Source organism: Aphelocoma coerulescens, chromosome 15, assembly GCF_041296385.1.
Source record: "Aphelocoma coerulescens isolate FSJ_1873_10779 chromosome 15, UR_Acoe_1.0, whole genome shotgun sequence".
NCBI lineage: Eukaryota > Metazoa > Chordata > Aves > Passeriformes > Corvidae > Aphelocoma > Aphelocoma coerulescens.
Window position 1 is genome coordinate 2368456 of NC_091029.1, and position 19568 is coordinate 2388023.

The 19568-nt window shown below is 43.6% G+C and overlaps 1 protein-coding gene across 16 annotated transcripts in view; it reads left to right on the plus strand.

Annotated features, from left to right (window-relative positions):
- Window positions 1-19568, plus strand: part of CCDC92 (coiled-coil domain containing 92) — a 104448-nt gene that overhangs the window by 31300 nt on the left and 53580 nt on the right. For 10 of the 16 annotated variants that reach the window (XR_011155368.1, XR_011155372.1, XR_011155369.1 and 7 more), the window contains exons 2-3: window positions 459-677; window positions 10748-10814. The gene's annotated coding sequence lies outside the window, so the exon portion shown is untranslated. The other 6 variants (XR_011155375.1, XM_069030564.1, XM_069030562.1 and 3 more) reach the window with 6 other exon arrangements.

The following is a 19568-nucleotide window of genomic DNA, read 5'->3' on the forward strand; positions in this document are numbered from 1 at the left end:
CCAGAGGATGCAGGTAACATCAGCATGAAGGTGTGAGAATTTGGAATCAGAGGTGCTTGCTGTGTGCATAAGGGGACAGTTTCCTTGTGACACCAACAGAATCAAAACTGCAAAGTTTCTATTTTGGAGCCAGCCCCAGTGGCAGTAAAAATTAAATTCCCTTTTCCAATTCTTTTGTTTATTGAAGCACAAAAGCCAGCAGTGCAGGAACTTGCTTTCCATGGCTTGCAGCGAAGGCAGGGTTGGAGGATTGTTGTGGACCAGTTCTCAGACGCAGCTGTGCTGAGGCTCCAGGAGGCTCTCCTTTTGGAGAGCCAGGCCACAGTCCTGAATGGTGCAGCCTTGGAAACCCAGCTGGCCAAAGCATTTTGCCATTCAGCCATCAGGAAACACATTTTGTAGGTGCTGTGGTACATCTCTTTGGTCTTACCTCTCTTGCTGATTTTTTGCACAAACAGGAGCTGCTGTCTCACACTGGATCTGTGTCCCATAAGTGCAGTGTCTGCCCAGCAACATCCTGCCCTGAAGGAGAGAAGTTCCTAGACCCTGCCAAGTATCAACATCAAGAGCATGTCCCACAGAGACAAGGCCACACAGCAGCTTCCATGTGTCAGCATTCCCACTGAGTCCTTCCAACAAGCAGCCCCAATTCCGCTGCTCACACACTCAGAGTTGTGGTAAGCTAATATTCAAATAAAAACATTGGAAAATTCACCTTTCTGTACCTCTCCTTGGCACTGTCTTGGCCTTTCCTGGGTCAGTGTGGGACTATTGCCTCTCTTTGCTTCTAGACCTTTTATTTTTCCCTTTGCCAACCTAATTATGAGTGTCCCAGCTGAGAGAGTTTTCCATTTCCTTCATTTGCTAGGCAACCAAGTGTCTGTACATTTCCATAGGGGTCTGTAAACATCTCATGGTACATTCTTCTAATTAGAAAACAATGTCTGTAGTTGTGTTTACATTGCTATGCTTATTAGGAAGAAAATGCTGGGCTGGTTTTGTGTTATGTGCAACCTGAGATTGTACATTTGTGTGCTGTTCAGAGGAGTATTTAATTGGTTTTTAAGAAATGTATCTTGGGGGTTTCTTGGTTTCTGAATCAACACAGACAGAGTTTACAGCTAGTTATTGTATGAAATTACAGATCACATGTTCCTGTGAACTTTCCCTAAGTTTATTCAACTCAAAAAATGCAAGCTGAGTTAAGGAGGAAAAATTGCATGGCTTCAGCAATGAGCCACTTCCTTGGGAGGCACTACTTGTGATCAGGCAGTAAGTTTCAGGGCAGCTGGGCAGAACTAGTAACAAATATCTCAAGGTTAATATCTGTACAAAGGGGAATCAGAGGTTTCCCACACTTCTAGGATGATTTGTAGTATTTTAGAAACATGCAGCAGGAATCCATGAGTTCATCAGTTCTGATCCCCCACATAATGCAGGCCATAGTAATCAAAATCAATTTGAAATTAATGTCTTTTGAACTGAATGTGTGTTTGAGAAAAGAGTCCAGTCTGCGTCAGAGGTTTCCAGTAGTGAAAAGTTGATTGCTACCTTAGTAAATTGTTCCATTTATTAGAAATGTTCACTTTATTGCTACTCTAAATTCTCACTTCAACCCCCATCCACCAAATCTATGTTTTTTCTACCAGAATGAAAAGTCTTTGATCAGTTTTGTTCCCCATATTTCTGCTTCAACAGAATGTGAGATCACTCCATAACAAGAGGAATAAAATGCAGTACTGGATGCTTCTGCTTGAAACCTATTTTTTAACCTTTTAATTCAATTCACGGCTCTGGTCTGGACCTTTTCCAGTCTATCCATGTCCTGTGAATGGTGAACCCAAGCACTGTGTGCTGTGAAATGCATCAGTACCAAGTGCAAGGGCAGGGGAATTGCTCTTTGTTACTGATGATGTTACAACACCGAGTCCCAGAAATGTTGCTTGGAAGGACCCTTTTTGGAGACCTGCTCACCATCCCTTGCCTTACAGAGTGAGGCAGATTCTAACTCCCTTTGACAATCTGGACCTGGCCTTGTTCTTTATGAGCCACCCTCACAGATGGCCAAAGGCTGCAGTGTGGAGGATCACAGGTCTCTAGAAGTCCCCACTGTGAGTCACTACGGGTGCAGCCACACAGTGCAGTGCCCCTCTGCCTGCCCGTGACAGAAAGAGCCCAGTTCAATGCTAACCCTTAAGCAAATAGTGCCCTGACCTCCCAGTTAGCAGAGCAGCCCTTCTTGCTTATTTTATTCCCGGCATTTGAACTGCAGCACATTCCAGTTGGGTAAAAAGGCTTCGCTGTCTGGAGCATGCCGGAGTCAGGTGGTGAGCATACCAAGAGCCAGACAGGATACTGTGCTTCCTGTGAGAGTAAACACTGAAAGTCATGCAAAGCATCTTTCACTCTGGCTGGGCCTCAACAGCCAGTAGACCCGCTGGAAAGGAAGGGACTTCACAGAGACAGAGAGATTATTCTCTTCTGGCTTAGAGGCGACCTGGACTTTTAATCACATTTGAAACCCTGTATGTTTAAAGGCTGCTCACTTTGTTGGCAGAATGTACACCCAAATTCCACACCACCCCCCCCCCCTTCTGCTGGGAGCTTGCAGCCTCACTCAGGGGTCTGCTGTGCAGGAACACAACCAGCGTGGATGCTCTGCACCTCCTAAGTTTATATCTAAGACAACACCATGGAATAACTGAAGGAGCCCTTGGACATATCCCAAGTCTGTTCAAACGTAAACCAAGAGAGAAATGTACTACTGAAGAACAGTTCAGATTTGCCTTAAGTCATTTCACCTCTGGACAGTCTCTCTTAAGGGCTCTGAGCATTGTTACTGCCAGGAGAGCGATACTGGGTTTGTCCTGTTTTTAAAGAAGTTCAGAGGTCATCAAGAGAATGTCTAAAAGTTTCATCAAGCTTCATACAGAGCAGAGGCAGAGCTTCTTTGGCAGAAACTCCCTGATCTATTAAATCCTCTTCAGCATTCACATGAAAAGCTAGATTCGCCCCAAAACTTCATGGAAACCACTTGTTAGGCATTCAAGGCACCTTCCCACGTGGTCTGGTTGCTGACATATGAACAGACTGGAACAGATGTTGATGGCACCCTCAGTGTTGCATTTTAGAAGCTGCATCACTCTCAGTCTCAAGGCCAGCGTGAGTTCCAGACTGTCATAGTGAGGATGAGCACAGGAAAGCCACTGGGATCACAGTAGCCAGCAGGTTCTGCAGCAGATGGCTCTAACCTTTCATCATAATGTTCAGGTGTTGTATTTTATGCTGTTTGGGAGCCTCCCACTGGAGTGGGCTGGAAGGAAATCAAGGCCTGTCTAGGCATGTTTGAGCTATGTTTCAAGAAATCCTTTAATTTCCCTTAAAAAGTGCAGCTGGAAATCTGGCCCTTGACTATTGTCTATCTTTATTCCCCATTTGTAAATAGGAATAGCAGCACAGTCTGGCTCACAGGGATATCTGAGGAGAGAAATATCACCACTGTGCAGGAGCAGCTCAGTCACAAGAGCACACGAATCCCAATATCCACAGCCAGGTCCCCACAGGATTTTTTTCATCACCTTGTGGAAGGAACATTTCAGTTTTCTGACAATCAATAAAAATGAGATTATATTCTTCAAAAAGCTTTGCCTTTCATATTGATATCTACATAGTTCATGGTGTTCAAACAGATTTTCCCAAGCTGGTCTATTATACATGTTTTCCTAATGGAGAATTAATATTTTCATTTTTGCTTGCAAAACTGTCTCTACATCAAACTTTGTTTTGATTTTTATAGACTCAAACTCTATTTTTAGGGTTATGTTATTCATTGAGGCTTAAAGCCAGCAGAGTCATCTTGGTAAGTCAGACTTTATGGCTATTTTCATGAGATCAGATGTAACATCAGTCCAGGCTTTTGGAAGGGAACTGCTTTCAGAGCTGCCAGTTAATTTGTGAGAAGATACTGCAAGGATATTCTCTTCCTATTGTGCATTTCTTCCCTAACAAAACTAAAATGTGTTCTAATACTTTAATGTCTGGAAGGGTTTTAATATCTCTTTCTTCTAGTCTAGCAACATTTTAAGTGAAGAACCAGACATGGTACCTTTTTAACAGAAGAAACAATAGCTTAAAAAGTGTGATTTTATTTCTTTTTGGTGTTTCCAGCTGATCTATTGATCTGTACTTCAACAATTGCTTTATTTATTGACCATGCAGTATTTTTAAAGTATTTTACTGCTTCTACAGCATAAGCAGAGATCTTTGGAGAAAAGAAGGCTTGGTGGGAGCGTTTTGAGGGTTGTGTCCTGCAGTGCTCTCTGCCTACTGGGGTTTTCATCATAAATCCTGGTGAGACAATTCCATTTCCTAGAAATGCTCTTTTGCAGATTTCAGATTTTTTCACCAACATCAGTTGTCTGCAGTATCACAAGGAGGAGTGTATTAACATGGTAGCTTCAGCATGGGAAAATGAGCTGCTGGAGGGAAGCTCTGTCACAGAGTCTGTAAGGCATCAATGAATACAGATTTCCCTGAAGTGATTCCTCCAGGGAGAAGCAATCACAAATGGGTGCTTGGCTCTAGCACCTTAGATTCTGGGTTGTTTTCTTTTGCAGTGCTCTGTTTTCCAGGCTCTCCCACCTTTTTTCCCCAGGCAGTAGGCTTGCAGTGGTGGTCCCAAACTTCTGTCTGAGACAGTTGTGAGTTAGGAGATTTGGCATGCACCCCTATGAAACACCAAGTGCTGGAACACACCCTCTTCCCTGATTTCTTATCATCCTTGCAGGTTGTTTCATTCTCCAGCTTTGCCCTAATGTTCTTTCTATGCTGTTGAAGTTGACCTGAAGATCTGGAGAAGAAATTCAGAGTCCTATGTGATTAGCTGTGCCAGTAGCAATTGTTCTGGCCTGCAGTGGGTTCTGCTATCTGTTCCAAAAAGCAAAGCAGTTTTTCCTTCAGAATCTCTCACATTACTCCAAATAGCCACATCCTTTCAAAACATGCTCCTGTGCTGTTCATACTCTCCTCTGGAAACCACTGAAATCCATTCTTCGCCTGTTGAGGGACAAACAAGGCATGTAATCAGTATTTGTAGAAACAGTAACAAATGCTCAACAGCTTCTGAATCTTACTCACTTGATACCTAATTGAATAAACCCCAAACTTCTAATTATTGCAAAAACTCACAGACTGGAAGCTTCAGAACTTTCTTATAAATTACAGTGCTGCTGTAACACAGATTTATATTAATCTTTCTTTAATGCTTAAGAAAACCCCTACCTGTCCTGAAATGAAACATGTGAAATTAATCTATTCCAATTCCTTTTGCATTATTCTCTTCCCAAGCTAAACCTAACTTATCTGCATCTGATCAAGTGCCAATAATGATAGTCTGTAAGCAAAAACTTACCCAAATTCCTGGCATGTTTTAGTTTCAAGATAACCAAGCACAGATTTCCAGGGTGTTTCTGTAACTGATTGTGTATTTGTTGTATATTTATAGGATGTTTTTCTCATTGGAGAGAAGAGAGGGTGATTCAGAGTTTGGTTTTGCACCTGAGTTACTGGTGTTGGCATTTACTTCCCAGTCATTTTCTTTCAGCTATGGGAAGGTTATTGATAGGCCTGACAAGGACTGGACAAACATTTTACCTGGATACCAGGACACTCTGTGTCTTGGGATTTTGCTGTTCCGTTCAGCCCTTCCCACAGTGGCTGGATTCAGTTTGGCTGGGTGCTCTGTACTACATGTCTTTGAGAGAATGAATCACAAACTCCTTGAAGTCTCCAGCTAAGCCAGCAGAAGCACAGCTGTTTATACTTTTATCTTGCTGTTTTCTTTTTCCTTGGGGTCAATCTTAAAATGAAATTTGCCTTGAGAAGCAGAGGGTAATGTGGGAGCTTTTCTGGTTCTGCACTTACTGGAATAGGTACAATCATTCACATTTTGCCCAAAACTCACTGAAATAGCGGAATATTTTCTAGACAGCTGCCATGTCTAATCACACTTATTTGTGTTTAAATTTTGACGTATGGTTCCCATTTCTGGGAAGCCTTCATGCTATTTAATGGATACAACATTATTTTAAAATTGTGGACACAAGCAGAAACACTGCTTGACATTAGACTGATTCTGAAACAAGGTAACCCTATTTAGAGTTAATTATGACCCCTTGAGGGGAGCTGGCATAAGAAGGCCTGAGAATATTTACAAAATTGGGATGTTAGTCCAAGGAACATTTATTGGGCTTGAAATAAGCCCACATCTTTTTTTTTTTTCTCCTTTTCTTTTTTTTTTCTTTTTTTTTTTTTTTTGTTGTGTGTGTCAATTTGAGAGGAACAAGTACAATTGAATTGGCAAAGCTCTCGCTGACATTGATTTTTACAACAACTTTACCTTTTAGACAAAGTCTCACGTTATTGATTTGAAAATTCATTGTGAATGTTTTAAGGTCTGGTTTCTGTCTTTTCTGGGGAAGAGAAATAACACACAAAATAGCACAGTGTAAGGTACAGGTCAGGAGCAGAACAGTACATGTGACATTTTCCTGTTTTCAAACCCAACATTTGGCTGTATGACTTTCCAGAGTTTGTTGTTCCTCTTGACTTATTTCTCTCTGCATCTGTGACAGTTATGACAGGGGCACAAGCCATCTCTAGACTCATTTATGTGTGTGCCCATGCCCACACAGAGCTCCACTCTTCAGGTGTCAGAAAACTCTCTTAAGGGGGAAAAATAGCAGGGCATTTTTGGAAAATATTCCCTTCCTTTTGCTTTTAATTAGTGGTGCTCAATTATGCTCAACAAAGGCATTATGATTGTATCAACAGAAAGACTCCACTGACTCTTTTGAGGAGTCTTGCACCAGAGGAAACCACATCTGCAGGGCAGGCACATTTCCCTAATGTCTGAGCTGTTGGAGATGCGTTTACACTTTGTCTTTCTTAAGTTTTTGTTGTCTCTGATTCCGGATTTCCCCTCTGGTTTTTTTTTTTCCAGGCAATGCTAAATGTCATAGGACAGATGCTGCTTAGGTGAGCATTAGGGTATGGCTTGCCTGAATGTTAATCAGTAATTCCTGAACTTGAATTATTCATTTTCTAAAGTAACACTTGCCTATGCAGTGAATCACTTGTGACTCTTGTTGTGACTGGGACCCCAGGATGGACCAGCTCAGACACTCTGCAGCCTACACAGGCTTTTCTGAGGTAGCACAGCCCTGTCTCATGTTCCCATTGGCCCTCGGCTCATATTTGTGGTGTTTCAGAGTTGTGTTATGTTGCACAGGCAGCCAAGGGACAGTGCAATCAGAATGAGTCTTTGTGCTTTGGGGAGGTATGATGTTCTGAGATAATTTCTCCAGTACAGAGCAAGAATTGATCAGCACATGTGGATCCTGGAACTGAAGGGGACATCTGGGCTTGAAGGAATCCCTTCAGGCTGTACATGTGCAAAGGCAATGCCATGCTACCTCCAGGCCTCGCAGAACCCACACTGTGTGCTTTATACATATATCCTGAGTTTATTCACGTTCTGGAAAGCTGCCCCAGGAATGTCTACAATCTGGCATGTAGCAAATTACAGCTGCATTGCTGAAAGAACCCTCCAGCCAGCAAATCCCAGCCCGTTCCTGCACAAAGGCTCCTCTCTGTAGCTGCAGGCTCAGCTGGGGCATGGCCTCCCATGTGCAGATATTTGCTTACCCCGTGTCTCCATCCCAGCAAGGGCAGGATCTGCAGGCTGTGGGACTGTGGCCGTGTGCACCCCACCTGCATCACCTGCAGCATCCTTTGGGGTGAAGGAAAGACCCAGCAGATGGATAACTCCTCACAATCCTCCATGGGGATCCTTTGCTCTACTCCTTAGACTCACATGGGAAATAGTTGACCTGGAGAGCTGGTACAGAACAAAGCAGAACAAAGCCAAACCACATTTCCTTGGTGACTCTGCAAGGAGCAACTGCTGCAGTGACCTGCCTCAGCTGCAGTGTCCATAAGAAGTACAGAGGAAAACAACAGAACATGGCCTGAGAAGAAACAAAGGAAAACTGAGCAATGTGGCCTCCCTAATTCACACATCTACCCAGATGTCCAGAGCTAACCTAAGGTCCAGAGGGCTCCAATGTTGTTTTTGTTTTTAAGCTGAACAGCTCTTCTCGTTAGGGACCAAGGTAATTAATTGCCTCAGCAAGGAATGGCATGCACTGCACCACATTGCTTGCAGAAGTTGCTGATGCCCAGAAGCAAAGATAATATTATATTCCCTCTATTCTCCACCCTGAGAATTCACATCACTAACAACCCATTAGATCTCAACACTGTTTCCAAGAAATGTGGCTAAAACAGCATTTCTTTGGAGGTAACAAAAATAAATGTGACTCAAAAGAAAGCCATTTACCTAGAAAACTGAGAGCTCCAAACATCAGCATATCTCAGCTTTCTTGAGGTTTTTTATTTTTATTCTGCATTTCCAAATGGCATGGATTCAGTCCCTGTAGATGAGCCGTGACGGCACACATCTGGTTTTATGGTTAAGGAAATAGCTGATTGAATCTATACACTCGGCACAGCTGACTGGAGTAAATAAAAGAGGATTTGAAGGAAGCCTTGTTTTCCCCTGGATGGATGAGTCCACGTTCAGCCCTGTTGCAATTTGCCCTGGAGTCCCTGAAGTGACACAAGGGGGAAGAGCTGTCAGTGTATTTCTTCATGAAACGAGCGTGCTTTCTCTCTGTCCATCATAACTTTGGTTTTGTGAGAATACAGCTCTTAAAAACTGTCAGCCGTTTTCTGCCCAACTCGCAGGGTCAGTAACAGAGGGAGGTGGCATGCTGGGCCAGGAAAGTGGGACTGACCCATGAGGTAAATGGTTTCCATCACTGGACTCCATGATCACACCTAATGATTCTGTGCGGAATAATTGTCAAACATGAGCTTTTTTGTTCTCACAAGCCCATGGGAAAGGATGGGGGAAATTGTAGGGGAAAGCTGTGTGTCCAGAAGGGTAGCAGTGGGAGGCACTGGGGGTTCAAACCTGGCAGCAGATCTGGACTCAGTGTAAATGAACTGCAAAACTCCAGTGGAGCCCCAGGGTTTTGGAGGCCACAGGCTCATGTTTCTCTGCTTCAACCTTTTGGGCACAATACAACTGTAAAAGCACTGGAACAAAAAATCTCAGTCACCTTTTGTAGCGATGGGGCAGAGAGAGAAGAGCACCTGAAGAACCTGTGGGAATGCACAATGGACCTGACCACTCAGGATGATCTCCTGGGTGGCCAAAGGCTACAAGCACCAGTTTACAGCTCCTTGTCTGCCAGATGTGCGTAAGATTCCCACAGAGCAACTGGCTGGCTGTAACCATTCCAACAACTTACCTTTAAGCTCATAATTGGGGGTAAGACAGACCTTTTACAAATACCTCAGTTTTATTTGTTGCCTTTGTTCTCCTTGTGCAGACCATGCACAGAGTCTTTCAGGCCCCTGTTTTCTCTCGAAGCCCATATTGATCACAGCTGGAAAGTTACTATCCTAGGAATGGTTTTTCCCAGGCAGTGGGAAAGTTATTTTCTTAGGCACCTCATTGTCACTTCATATTCTGGTGAACTACTTCAGAGCAGGATCTGTTAGCTTTATGACAAATCCCTTTATTTACATGGAGGGATGGCAGTTTTGGGTTTATCCTACTAAAACATTGCAAGGAACAGGCCTGCAAACAAAAATGCTGGTGCAAGATTCATTCCAAGCTATCCCCAGGGCTGTTTATCTCCCAGATTTCACTGCTGCAGCCCAGATCACTTCCTACAGATGCAAATTGCACCTTGGGTTTTATCTTCTTTCTGCAGCCAGGTCACCCTCTCACTATAAAGCCCAAGCAAAGGCAAAGTAGGTGGTTTGTTTCTAGCACCTGGGGTCTGTTGGTGCTCTGTTGCCCTAAAGCAGCACAGATGGGGCTCCTTTACCTGAATTTGACCTCTCAGGAGAGGCCTTTTGACTCTCCTCTCCTGGGTAATTCTAGTGCAAAGCTGGAGGTGTTCTCCCAACCCAGGTACGGCAGCGGCTTCCTTGTGTGTATAATTACATTCCCCTTACAAAGAGCACATGAAGAAATACAGATACAGCTTGGTTTGGATGTGCAGTATGTCTCTATTTTCTGCCATGAAGAGTTTTTGCACTTCACTTAAAGTCTGACAGAGAAAGTGTCACCTGCCTGCCAGAGGCAGCTGTGCTCCACCGAGGGCTCGTGTCCTGCAGGTGTGAGGCAAAGGTGTCCTTGGGAGCTGAGTTCCTGCGTGGAAAGTACTTGGCTGTGTGTTCCTTGTTTGAAAACAGGGGTTTGAATGGGAGTCTTTTCTTAGGTGTTACTTTTAAGGACTGCAATTAGTAGCTGAAATGTTGCTGAGTGTTTAGGGGGTGATGGAGACTATGCAGAGGCCCAGTAGAAGAGGAGTTGGTGTTCTGTGGCTGGCTCTGGTAGGAGTCCCACAGGAATCTGTGCTCCTTGGTACTCATCAGGCTGGGCAGGCTTCTCTCAGCTCTGCCAGCCTGAAAGACTTATCCAGACCTCATCTCAGGGACTGTGAGAGAAGCAATTCATTATTAAAGGACATTAAAAATGCCAGAAATAATAGAGCTAACAATAAAATAATGGGTTGCCAGTCCTCTGAGCAGTCAGGACTGTATGGAAGTGTGCAGGTTGCTGTAGGAAGACTGAGTTGTTGCCATTTAGTAATACCTTCTTCTCCCTTAGCAGATAACTTGGCTCTGGGAAGACAAATGTCTGGCAGATTTACACCATGGAGAGCAGCTCTTACTTGGTAAGTGGCCTTGGCAAAGGAGAGATGGTGGGTGTCCTCACTGTGGCTGGCTTGGGGATGTCAGTCTTGATCTCCTTCCTATAGCCTGCCTGCTACTAAGCTTTCCCTCTGCATCTCTGCTCGGAGCGTTTGGCCCAGCATTAAGAGAATGTGTCTGCTCTTAATGGAAATTATGTTTGTGAGTGACATGGAAGGAGTTTTCCAAACTCTGCTAGTATTTCAGAGCGTGATCTGGAGCAAAACAGGCTGCCCCGCTGCACTTCGATTGATTGCTCCTGAATAAAGTGGACTCTTAATGCCTGTCCACAGGGGCGTTAAGAAATGTAAAAAGTATTTGTAAATTAAAATGCCTGAATGAAAGGCTCTGGTATGTGTAATCATAGAATATCACATTAAGTAGGAAGGCAAATGTCAGGGGAGTTCCTGGCATTCCATGGAGCCTAGCTTGTCTCGCATAAATAGATTTAATAAGCTCTGCTAGAATTGAAGACAGGTTACATTTAAGCATATTTATTTGAATTTACATAAGTATACATCAAAGAGAAAATAATGCAGGCTCTCAGTTACTTCAGTCTAGTTTTTGATAGTCAATACTTCATCCCTTCTAGCATATCATAAAGTTCCTTTTCATGGTCTCAGAAGAGCATAAGGAATCGAGTGAAAGGAGCTGAGCTTGTTACTCTGTGACTGTCTGGGGGTTCAGGGTAGAGCTCTGTCTGTGTTTCATTGGTTTCCTCATGTTCTTGTTATGTCTAACTCTCCAGAACCCTGAGAAAGACAAATGATAAAGCCCATCAGAACAGTGATACATGACTTGGCCTTTCCATTCAGGACTAGGCAGGGAGCTGGTGAAGGCAGAGGAAACTGCTGCTTTGGGAGCAGGTGGTCACTCAGTGGTCAGTGCAGGGCTGACCAACCATCTTGCTCCTTTAGCTACATTTTATGCTCTCGGTGTGTGAGAGAGCAGAAGACGTGTGCTGTGTAATCAGGGAGCTGGGAGTTACTAATGAGCAGGAGATGATGTGGGTTCCTGGTGTCCCAGGGAAGCTGGGTGCCAAAGGGGCCCTGGAGCACAGGGATCTGTATGGACACTGTCCCCAACAGCAGCCCTGTCCCCTCAGTCCAGCAGCCTGTCCTGCTTGCTGAGTGCTGTGCAGAAAACACTTGCATGTTGGTATTTCTGTCAGAAAAAGATACATGACTCTCTTTCTCTCACTGGGAAGTGTCCAGAGGCCAATAATTTAATCTTCCTGTGCCTCAGCTCCCCAGCTAATAAAATGGGGCTGCTCATCCTGCTCCCCTCTACTTACACAAAGCTTCATCCCTGCTGACAGTGAGCGTTGTGCTCCAAGAACCAACCCTTAACACAGCCAGCTTGTACATCTTGGGTGACCTGGTCTCATCCAAAAAGCCAAGAAGAGCCCTTGGCAATCACAGTTGGAACTTAAAGGCCAGTCTGTGGTGAGAAACAAGAGCGTGTTTTGTTCATACACAGCCAGCTCTGCCAGCTGTTTCCACACTTTAGCAAGTGTTTCCTATTCAAACAGAAAATGGTCAATGGGAACTGAACTAGATACAGCCATTCCAGCTAACAGCAAAGGGTTACACCCACGGAGAAGTTGAAAAAGATGTTAGATGTCTCCAATGCAGTATTTACCAAATTACCAGATGTTTGGAATCCCTTAAGTCATCTAACAGGCCTTTGCAAGGCGATGTTACTCTTGAGTATCATGGCTCTCCTGAAAGAGCATTAAAGTGAACTAATTTTAGCCTTGAATTATGAGATTTTTCTCTAACAGAAGGTGTCCCTGAGGACATGAGGGTAGATTTTTATTTCCAAAACGTTACCTTTGTATATTTTAAACGGATCATCTGGATGAAGTTCTAATGGCTGGTTCAGACTGATTTATAGCAACAGCTGTTCACCTTTGTAAATGGGGAGATTCTTGGAGATACAGAATGCATTTATGAACCTGATACTCCACACCAAGGGTCAGGTTTTCTTGCCTCGTTTTTGCACAGGTGTAAATCCAGATAGGCTCCTGTGAAGTCAATGAAATTGTTCCATGCAAGGCGTGAAAATCAGAGCTGCAGGAAATGGCAGAGCAGTTATTTCTTTCTCCAGTAGACTGAATTTTAGAACCCACAGCAATTGGAGGTGATTAAGGTTGAGAAATGTGCCTAAGGAGTGATAGGGTGTTCCTGCTGAGTGATGGGGAAAAATGTGGATTCTTGCATAATGCCTGGGGAGCCATTTCTTCATACGGCTAAAGAAGATGGCAATCAGAGAGCCCAAAATTAGGAAGAAAAAAATGAAAGAATAATAAGAGGGGAGATACCTTGGGTGTCCTAATTGGACCCCTTAAATAATTTAATACCTATATTTTAAAAGGTAGGATTCCTACTGCTGAAACTTCCTGCAAAAATTTCTTTGATTTTCAGTGTTGAAATCTGGAAAAATAATTGACCGCTCTGGGTTTTAAAAAAAACAAAAAAACAAAAAAACAAACTACTTTCAGACAGCTGTATCAATATATTTTTTTCATCTTCAGATCTTTTTGTTATTATATCTACACTTTGCCAAAAAATAAAAAGTTTCAGCATTTCCCATGACACTTCTGTGTTTTGATTGAGCAGATACTTTTGGGTTTTGCTTGAAAATTTGTAACTTTTGCAAAAAGGAAAGAAGTTAAGTTCCTTCAGATACTACAGAAGCTCAAGCTTATGTTTGGGGACTTGCTTATGCTTTCTTAGGTGTTGCTGGAGCATTAGTATCCAAATGAACAAGTAAGGCCATATAACTTTATTATTACCAAACCTGCTGTATTTCACACATTTGCACTCTCTTCACTTCCAGCCACTCAGTCCATCTCTGTGTCTCCATAAAATACTCTTAGAGCTGAGCCATTGATGGCAGCTCTGATTTAAAATGCCAGGATGATTAAGTGTCCTCCATAATCCACTAAATGGAATAAATAACATTATTAATTCAGTATGCAATTGTCTGGCTTACAACACTGAGCTTAATATTTAATACAGTGTAATAGACCTGATTTCCAGCTACTAGATGTGTTCCCTTAGCTTGCCTCTCCAGTCATCAGTATTTGCTTAAAATATTGCTCTACGTGAAGTGGAGCAGGAAAATTCCTCAGTAGAATTGAGGCAGAAATGAGACACGAGCCACTGTTTTGGGTTCCCAGCGGAGGCTCCCGGGGCTCCAGCCCTGTCAGGAGTACAGGCATGGGCCATGTTAATGTCATGTCAAAACTGTGGTACCTCAGCCTTGCTCCTGACTGCACATAAAGTGTTGTTTCCCATTTGGATCATGGTGGCCACGAGGTCCTGGAGGAGAAACAAGAACAGAAGGTGCCTGAGCTCCACTGACATCAGTATAGGTCCCAAAGGATCTGCTAGAGGTAGTGCTGCTCCTTTGGATGGATATTTGTTTGGCAGAATTATAATGTGCAATCAAAAAATGGAGTTAAATCAAAGACCTGGGACTCTTCCCAAAATAAAACCAATGGGAAGAATTCACCCTGGTATCTTTTAAGCAGTTTGGATACAAAGCAAATTGTTCAGAGCTGGATACTGCCTGCCAAAACCTGCAGCTTTATTCATCTGAAATATTCCAGTGGAGGAAAAGGCAATTCAGGACTTTTCTCTGCTTTAGATCTCAAATTCCTGAGGGCAGGGGCTGCCTTGCAAGGCCTGACACTGGGGCCTTAATGCTGGTCCAGCTCATCCAGTGCAGGGATAATGAAGTGAGCTCCTTGCAGTAATTTGGTCTTGTTCTGTAGGCCTGGGCAATAGGCAGTCATTTTGTTTAAGACCTTGGAGATTTGGCTTCCAGAATACCTGATGATGGAGTTTTATAGCCAATTTTACTGCTGCTGAGTTGTTGTTAGCAGAGAACTAATCTGAATGCATGTATATGTGGAAAAGACAGTTTATGTCACCTGGCAAATTTATGCTTCGACTTCTCATCCAATCCAGTGCTAGAAACAGGATGATTTGTAGGATTTCCATGGCCAATCACAAGAATTTCTTTGGAAAGGTTCAAAATTCCATCTAAAATCAGAGTGGAAGGTTTTTTAAATGCCAGGGGTTTATTTTCAGAGTTGACCTGGATTTGCACAGAACTAGTAATGCAAAGGCAAAAACCAGCTGGAAGTGTAACTGGGAAGAGGATGGAGAAAGCTTCTCAAGGGGATTTTTTTCTTGAAAACAGGGCAGGAATTAGATATTGTTGCTTCAAATATCTAATGAACAAAGGAGGAAAGCATGAACCTGGGAGCTGGCAAGACAGCCAGGTCAAGTGTCTGCTGGCATTAATATGATCCAAACCACTGGGCCTATTACAAAAAGGATTTTGCCGCTGGTTATTCTGGGACCAGGCTGTGATGTGAGAATTCTCCTGTGTCAAAACATGCCTGAACTGACTTTCACTGCTGCACATCCACGTCTTTGCTCTCAATGCAAATTTATTCTTAACAGGGTTCCTCTGGAGCTTTGTTTTTGATAAAGGTATTTTAAATGTTTTAGGTAAGGTTCTCTATGCAGAGAAAGGAAATGTGAAATATTTAGTTCTTCCATGTTTCCTCATATTTGTCACAGAAGATGCCAAAGAGCTGGCAGTTTGGTACCAGGAGTCTGATCCAACCTGAATTCCTAGAAAAATCTGTAACTTCTGTAGGATTTTTTATGGAGGATCTGTGATTACAACACTCAGTCTACTTCAGATTAGCCCTTGGTTGTAATGCAAATACACAGAGGAGTTGCAAGGAAAATACAAGTCCAACTTCCTTGGAAGACCTTTTTCCTTTCTGCCTAAGGATTTCTAAACATACAACACCTTGCCCTAATTGCTTACAAATTATTGGGTTACCACAAATGCTTGCACTTGGAGGTGTCAGGAGATGCTGGTGGCTTTTTTTTGTTACGATAACAAAGTGCATGTTCACAGCCACATCCTCTTCATAAGGGGACATAGTGCAAGGAAAACTTATATTTCTAGCTGTGCCAGAGACTCTGGTTTTTGCTGCTGTATCACCTTGTATCTTAGCAGTGTTATTCTCTCAGAAATAGCTTTATATTGCTGGTCTCTAAAACCCCAAGGAAATCCTACTCTGCAGCCAGCACAAAGGGGTACAGAAATCCATCAGGATTTCAATCCAGGGCATACCTGGGAAAAATGAGCATGATGCAATGTTCCCTGTGCATGGCTTGCTCCTTGTAGCAGCCACATTGAACTCTGTTAAAAAATACTATCCATCATTACCAGCAGCTTCTCTACTACTCTTCTCATGTGCCCCCTCCACTGCTGTCTGCATTTATAGCCCCAAAATGCAGCCAAGGGCCAGAATTGTTCCAGAAGTACAATGTGTTCATGTATTGCTTTGGATGAGAGATGGTAGAGTGGTGCCACTATTTTTCCAAGTATTGAGAACTTTTCAGCAAGCTCTGTCTGGTCGCTGTGGCGAGGTCAAAGCATTGGCAAAGACAAACTCAAAGATGTCTTGCACCATTTCTCAATGTCTGTGGTTGGTTGGTTGGTTGTCTTTTAAAGTGTCAGCTCTTCCTGCAGAATGGAAACAACAAGGTTTTGTCTAGGAAACATCCAAATGCCTTTTCATTTTGGCCTTTGTGAAAACTTTTGAAATCTTCCAGATGAAAAACAGAAAACTCCCCAGGCTTGAGTACGTGTATTTATTGGTACTTCACAACTGCTGAGGGCTAAAACACACAAGGAAGTTCGGGGATCTGTGCTGGGAGGCTGCAATGGTAGATGAAGATGCAGCAGAGTGTTGCTTGAGCCCTCCCCTACTGCTCTCTAAAAGAAGCTCGATGGCAAATTTGTCTTCCAAGCCACAAATGAGAAAATGCAGTGCTTCATGTTTCCTGTACTTTACAGTAAGTTTACTGTAGTTGATCAGGTCAATCCATCTCGGCCCTGCTTCTTAGAATGCTCTATGTATATATATGTATATATTCTCAGAGGAAGAGCCACCTGTTTTTCCAATCTGCTGCAATATCTACATTTAAAAGAGGGGAATATTGTATGGAGTCCTGCTCCTGTTCTGAATTGCCTCCCTGTACTGGGATGACAGTTTTGCCCTGTCCCAGTCAGTCTTTTATAGGTGCAGAAACTACAAGGAAGTCATTGGAGTGGCAGTTTGGTGAAACCTCTTCTACCATTAGGGCTGCATTATAGGGCATTTCTTCACAACTTTTGTCAGCAGTCACACTGATCTCCACTGAAAGCTGAGCAAGGGAAAGTCCCTGGCCAGCTGGGCTGAAGGAGCTTTTTGTACCTGCAAGGCTGAGGGAAGCACTGGATGAACTGGATCTGAGCTTGTGCTTTAAAGAGTTTTTCACCTAATAAAAGCTTTCAGGTCTGCTCAGAGGTCAGGACACTGCACCACTGGATTTGCTCCTAATACATTCTGCCTTGGTGCTTTTGAAGGACAGCAAGAGCAAGTAACTTTGGGTGTCTCTTGGAGCATCTCTAGGACACGTGGGGCTCCTTACCACCGTGAAAGCAGGAGGTTGTCTGCTTAAAAATCTGTGCATGTGACATGGCAATTACACTGGCCTGTGGCACTACTGGGTTCTTTTATGAGCCACAGGAATGAAGATCTCTGTGCCATGCAGGTCACTGGAGCCCAGTTGGTTGTGTCAGTAGCCTATCTCAAATAACAGCAAGAACAGATGACATTCCAGTGGAAACTCCTTTACAAGGAAATACTTCGGATTCCAGATGTTTGGGATTTTTCTGCGTATTTGTAAAGTTAAAATGTTCCTTTAGGACTCGGTCAGCATAATTATCCATATCGATTTTTGCTTTTAAACTGTACTTGGTTTTTTCTGAACGTTGTTGTGGTTGTTGTCCACAGTAGAGCCTGGAAGTCCTTGCTGGTGACAGGAGAAACTGAACTTGCAATGATTCAATCTCGCAATGCGCCGGTAGCAGTTTAAGTGATTTGTGTACTCCTGTTAACCAAGTGACAGAGCCAGTATTTCTCCTCCCCCACCTTCCAATTCAATCATAGCTTACTGCAGTGAAAAACTCGCTTGTTTTGTCCCTGAGAAGGCTGGGGAAAAGGGTTTGTGTTTCTGCTTGCTTAATTGGGAAAAGGGATTTTATGTGGCTCCCTGCACTTGCTGCCCTTATTACACGAATTATTCCTCTATAGATTTGAGAGCATCCTCTGAGCAGTGAGTCATAAGAACAGCAGACTTCCCTGGAGAGGCAGATGCAGACAGCCTTATCCAGAGCATCAGCTGTGCCCTTCTTCTCTTTTCACAGACAAAGCAAAGGCCCAAGGGGGCATCCTGCCTCTCTGCAAGCACAGAGCTTTGTCTTCTAAGATCAGCTACCTAAAGACATATCTGTTTTTCAATCTATTTGGATGAGATTTCATTTCTTTCTGCAGACCTTGCCCATTTCTGCCTTAAAACCATCACTGTTACTTCACTGCATGACCTAAAACTTTACTGTCTATTTCAGGAGATACTTCTCTGTCTCCTTTGCCTGTCTAAAGTACCAATACTCAACTTCTCCATGTGGTTGCTTTGGTAGGTGCTGTGACTCTGGCCTGGTGGTCTCTCAAGAGGTGCATAGTACATAGAGGGCTGGAGAAATCTGAGCAGTATCAGAACTCAGATATCCTTTCTCTTGGTTTAGCACATTTGCCAGTGTACAGCAGCCAGATGCGGTTTCTGCCTGCATACAGACCCGGAGCATCAGCACAAACATCTCAGTAAATCCCATTCCTTGCACAGCATTTCAAAAGTGTCCTTAATGCCATGGGAAATTGGCCCTGTGTGTACCCAGAAGGGGATGGTTCTGTCTGGATCACACATTCAGCCCCTGGCTTTGCTCATTTGCACTGGCTTCTGCACACACTGATGGGTTTGAAAAGCTCCCCAGTGCCCTTCTCTTGTGCTGGGCAGACAGAAGGATCAGGAGAGACTGGTTCCTTTGAGGGGGAGAGCTGGAGTGCAAAATGAGCAGCCCACAACCCCCGACTGGCAGTACTTCATTCAGGAACACTTCTCTCTCCACAGGGGCTGGTCTGCTCTCTTTATCCACCCTCTGACATGATCCTATATCTAGGCACTTAAGAAGAAGAAAAAAGCAGCAAAACTGAAAGCTGCTATTTTTACACTCTGCCCTTGGCTCTTTGCAGCACTCTGCTTTCCTCCCTGTGATTCAGTGTTCTTTTGAAAACTAGGCACCAGGGCCCTGTGGTTTCCTGGTACTTGGAACATAAAATCTCCTAATTCTTCTCTCACAGCAAGCTTCAGAGGCCAGGGAGTGATTGATATTTTCTATCGCTTCATTAATAGTCATGGCACAGTAGTTTCCTAATCTGTTTTTGCACTGCTTTTTATTTTGAATAATTTGTCTTTCAAATTTCCTCAGCCCTCCATGTCACACAAAGCAACTGCTGTGTGCTCCCCTCCTGCCTTTTAACTGCTGGGTTGAGACCTTCAGGAGCTGGGAAATTGGGGGTCCTGCCTCAAGGAGCTTCCCCATGTTTGTTTTAATAAGCTTGGCAAATATCCTGAGGGTATGTCCCAGAGTGATCAAAATCCTTGGGAAAGAAGAACTTCAGCCAAATTCCCAAGAGTCTCTGTTTACCTCCATCACTGTGCACAGTGAGAAAGTTTGTGCCATAATCCATTTTCCCAGCTTCATGGCCAGCCTTGGATCTCCCCTTCTCCAAACTGGACCTGCTTTGGAGTCCTCTG